Below are 5,000 nucleotides of genomic sequence, written 5' to 3'. Positions count from 1 at the left end.
CTCGTTAAAGGATTTAAAGTGTACTCATTCCGATTACGGGGCCTCGGATGAGTCCCGTATCGTTATTTTTCGTCACTACCTCCCCGTGCCGGGAGTGGGTAATTTGCGCGCCTGCTGCCTTCCTTGGATGTGGTAGCCGTTTCTCAGGCTCCCTCTCCGGAATCGAACCCTGATTCCCCGTTACCCGTTACAACCATGGTAGGCGCAGAACCTACCATCGACAGTTGATAAGGCAGACATTTGAAAGATGCGTCGCCGGTACGAGGACCGTGCGATCAGCCCAAAGTTATTCAGAGTCACCAAGGCAAACGGACCGGACGAGCCGACCGATTGGTTTTGATCTAATAAAAGCGTCCCTTCCATCTCTGGTCGGGACTCTGTTTGCATGTATTAGCTCTAGAATTACCACAGTTATCCAAGTAACGTGGGTACGATCTAAGGAACCATAACTGATTTAATGAGCCATTCGCGGTTTCACCTTAATGCGGCTTGTACTGAGACATGCATGGCTTAATCTTTGAGACAAGCATATGACTACTGGCAGGATCAACCAGGGAGCTGCGTCAACTAGAGCTGAGCAGCCGGCCGCCCGGGAGTGTGTCCCGGGGGCCCGCGCGAACACGCAAGCGTCCGCTCAATTATTCTGCAAACAGGAGGAGGCTGAGCTCCCCTGCACAACACACCTCGAAACCCTCTCAGGTCCCGGCGGCGCGCAGCGCCGTCCTAAGTACTTGGTCGGGTTCGAGAGAGGCGCAATCGCCCGGAGTTAGGCGAGTAGACGCTTTAGGTGCGACCACCCGTGCTCCCAACTGAGCTTGCCGCTGCCGACAGAGGCCCGGGAGCGTGCTGTCGTGGCATTGCCGGCGGGAGACAACACGCGCCACCTACGGTGACCGGCAGCTCCAACGCCAGCGCCACAGAAGGACAAAAGCCCCACTTGGGTGCCGAAGCGAACTCTCCCAGCACAGCGCACGCGCCAACACGTCCGCACAGCTGCGATACAAACCACCTGCGAGAACCGCTGGGGCGACCGAGCAGCAGACGGCGTCGCGGCGCCGAGCGCCGGGCGGCGGCGCATCCTCAGCGCACACAGTCCTCAATCGGACCAGCACACTGCAGATGGCCACCGCGCTTCGCACCGGGCCCGCGAGGACCTACTTTGGCCGCAAGGCGCCGCGAGCAGGGGGCCCCGGCGCGCAGCTGCGCCGCCTGCCGCGTCCGTCGGCCGGCGCGCCTGCCACTGGCCGCCCCCACCAGCCGGCTGTAGCGCGTGCGCCCACGCACCGCGCTGCCAGCACGCCGGGCGGCCCCCCCTCACCGGCCGGGGACAGTCTCACCCAGCCACCGCCGCGTATCGCCTCACACCCAGATCCCCTTTCACGTTCGTGGGCATGGTGGGTATCCCTGAAACAACCAGTTAATAGCTCGACCGATCGTCGCCAACACTGATTCACCTCTAGCGAGAACAACCGCACCACAACGGGTTACCTGTTGTTCATTTGCGTAACGTCACCAGCAAACGTAGACGTCCATCGCCATTTGCAACGAGTATTGCATGCCTGTGTCAGGTGTCACAACACACTACGTCTGCCCACATAGACGCAACAACATGTGCACGCCTCGAGAACACGTGGAAGGTAGCCCCCGTACGTATGCGGTGTCCATTGCGCGAACGACTGTCAGCCGGCCTCTGCAGGATGTCGCAGATGTGGAACGCGGTGCAACATGCTATCACGGTGTGTGAGAAGAGACGACTACGTCCGAATACACGCTCCACTACATCAACAGACTGCTCATGCTGATCGCCATCGAGGGCGTCCGTTCCTCCCACACGTCTGAATGGCGTACCACACTGCAATCCAGCTCTTATAGGGAGACGACACGTAGCTGCGTGCACAATATTTGGACTGTATGGTCTGCCGTTGCTAGGCGCAGTCGTCGTACGGTCACACATGTGCCACGATGTATCATTCAGTACATACGGACCAATGTGCAGTACAGTTTGTGGGTTTTGCGTACATCGGCGGACAGGTGACAGGCCGTACCACAACGTAGGCTGAGTACGTCGGCATGCGAAGGGCATTGAACATGCAAACTTCTCAACGACCAGCTTGCGAAGGCAGGGGGGAAGGGGGGGGGGGCATGTACGTCCTGCTGCTATCCACATTACAGTGTATAGCAGGAGCATGTGGAAAGTCAGCAACACCTGCAAGGTGTTTAACATGACGCGATACACAGGGGACCGGGCAGTGCGAATAGCGAACTATATTGCGAGGGTTGCGGTTAGGCAACACTACACTAATTTAACGAGTTGCATAACAATTACAGAGCAGGTTAAGGCGCAATATAGGTTAGGTTAAGGCACAACATGGGTTACGTTAAAGCACAACATGGGTTACGTTAAAGCACAACATGGGTTACGTTAAAGCACAACATGGGTTACGTTAAAGCACAATTTAGGTTACGTTAAAGCACAATTTAGGTTACGTTAAAGCACAATTTAGGTTACGTTAAAGCACAATTTAGGTTACGTTAAAGCACAATTTAGGTTACGTTGAAGCACAATTTAGGTTACGTTGAAGCACAATTTAGGTTACGTTGAAGCACAATTTAGGTTACGTTGAAGCACAAATTAGGTTACGTTGAGGCACAAATTAGGTTACGTTGAGGCACAAATTAGGTTACGTTGAGGCACAAATTAGGTTACGTTGAGGCACAAATTAGGTTACGTTGAGGCACAAATTAGGTTAGGTTGAGGCACAATATGGGTTAGGTTGAGGCACAAATTGGGTTAGGTTGAGGCACAATATGGGTTAGGTTGAGGCACAATATGGGTTAGGTTGAGGCACAATATGGGTTAGGTTGAGGCACAAATTGGGTTAGGTTGAGGCACAATATGGGTTAGGTTAAGGCACAATATGGGTTAGGTTAAGGCACAATATGGGTTAGGTTAAGGTACAATATGGGTTAGGTTAAGGTACAATATGGGTTAGGTTAAGGTACAATATGGGTTAGGTTAAGGTACAATATGGGTTAGGTTAAGGTACAATATGGGTTAGGTTAAGGCACAATATGGGTTAGGTTAAGGCACAACATGGGTTAGGTTAAGGCACAACATGGGTTAGGTTAAGGCACAACATGGGTTAGGTTAAGGCACAACATGGGTTAGGTTAAGGCACAATATGGGTTAGGTTAAGGCACAATATGGGTTAGGTTAAGGCACAACATGGGTTAGGTTAAGGCACAATATGGGTTAGGTTAAGGCACAACATGGGTTAGGTTAAGGCACAACATGGGTTAGGTTAAGGTACAATATGGGTTAGGTTAAGGTACAATATGGGTTAGGTTAAGGTACAATATGGGTTAGGTTAAGGTACAATATGGGTTAGGTTAAGGTACAATATGGGTTAGGTTAAGGTACAATATGGGTTAGGTTAAGGTACAATATGGGTTAGGTTAAGGTACAATATGGGTTAGGTTAAGGTACAATATGGGTTAGGTTAAGGCACAACATGGGTTAGGTTAAGGCACAACATGGGTTAGGTTAAGGCACAACATGGGTTAGGTTAAGGCACAACATGGGTTAGGTTAAGGCACAACATGGGTTAGGTTAAGGCACAACATGGGTTAGGTTAAGGCACAACATGGGTTAGGTTAAGGCACAACATGGGTTAGGTTAAGGCACAACATGGGTTAGGTTAAGGCACAACATGGGTTAGGTTAAGGTACAATATGGGTTAGGTTAAGGCACAACATGGGTTAGGTTAAGGCACAACATGGGTTAGGTTAAGGCACAACATGGGTTAGGTTAAGGCACAACATGGGTTAGGTTAAGGCACAACATGGGTTAGGTTAAGGCACAACATAGGTTAGGTTAAGGCACAACATAGGTTAGGTTAAGGCACAACATAGGTTAGGTTAAGGCACAACATACGTTAGGTTAAGGCACAATGTAGGTTAGGTTAAGGCACAACGTAGGTTAGGTTAAGGCGCAATGTAGGTTAGGTTAAGGTACGATATAGCTGAGGTTAAGGTACAATATCGCTTAGGTTAAGGTACACATTGTTGTAGGGAAAGGTGTATTGGGGGGGGGGGGGGCGGCAGGTTCGTTGATAGTGATTATCGTAAGTGCATGCCTGCGGGATCATCCGATTTGTCACGTCAGGATGCACTTGTGGCTCATGACAGGCGGCGCTCCGATTCCAAGGTTATGGCAGATGTGTGTCTTTCATTCCTGCCATTGTTTGTGTACTGTGACAGGAGGCAGTATTGTGATGTTGGGTGCACCCCTGTGTAGGACATGTGTGGGTGTTCGTGGCTTAACTGAGCAATGGCGGATGTCGGAAGGGTGGGATATTCTGTTTTCTGGGTGGACCTCCCGGTCTGGTTATGATAGTGTGGATTGTGTAATGTGGCGGAGAGGATGCACCGGATGTTCTTCCATGCTGGTGGTTAGATATTGTGTGTGTGCCTGTTAGAGGCAGAGAGTAGTGTGTGATAGTGTCTGGCTGACGTGTGGTTCTCATTGTGTGCAGAGTCTTTCAGCATGTATAGGGACGGTTGTATATATTATCTGTATTCTGATGGCTCTGCATTTATTACTAATCAGTGCCGTGTATACGGTTACTCTGGTTCCAGTCGAAACTGTTCTATCTCTGTACATTAGTGACACTGCGGCTCCACTATGTTGCTGCCCCTGTCGGCCGTTTCCCCCAGTGTATGGCTAGTGATTATCAGCAATCAGTCTATTAGTCAATACCGGTAGTGTGACGACTTCAAATGTCCGGGATGGGGGAAGCTAAACCCTTCCCGTGGGTCAGGGCCTAGAAAGACTCTTCCCACGCAGGAGGCTCGGACTGTCGTTACTCTTCCGAGAAATATATTTGCCCAGCGTTTTTTGCGACTGCGAGTGCAACGCCAGGAGGCTCCGACTGTCGTTACTGTTCCGAGATATATATTTGCCCAACGTTTTTTGCGACTGCGAGTGCAACGCCCACGGG

At 50.9% G+C, this 5,000-nt stretch overlaps 1 non-coding gene across 1 annotated transcript in view; it reads right to left on the bottom strand.

The window, feature by feature from the left end:
- The window catches only part of LOC126433217 (small subunit ribosomal RNA), a 1,909-nt gene extending 1,352 nt beyond the window's left edge, over positions 1-557 (bottom strand). Inside the window, exon 1 of the ribosomal RNA XR_007578330.1 lies at positions 1-557. This exon is cut by the window's left edge and continues 1,352 nt beyond it. This is a non-coding gene — a ribosomal RNA (small subunit ribosomal RNA).
- Positions 558-5,000: the final 4,443 nt, after the last annotated feature.

This window comes from Schistocerca serialis, unplaced genomic scaffold (genome assembly GCF_023864345.2).
Source record: "Schistocerca serialis cubense isolate TAMUIC-IGC-003099 unplaced genomic scaffold, iqSchSeri2.2 HiC_scaffold_1162, whole genome shotgun sequence".
Classification (NCBI taxonomy): Eukaryota; Metazoa; Arthropoda; class Insecta; order Orthoptera; family Acrididae; genus Schistocerca; species Schistocerca serialis.
The sequence above is the reverse complement of the archived record's forward strand: the minus strand, read 5'-3'. Positions and strand labels throughout refer to the sequence as shown.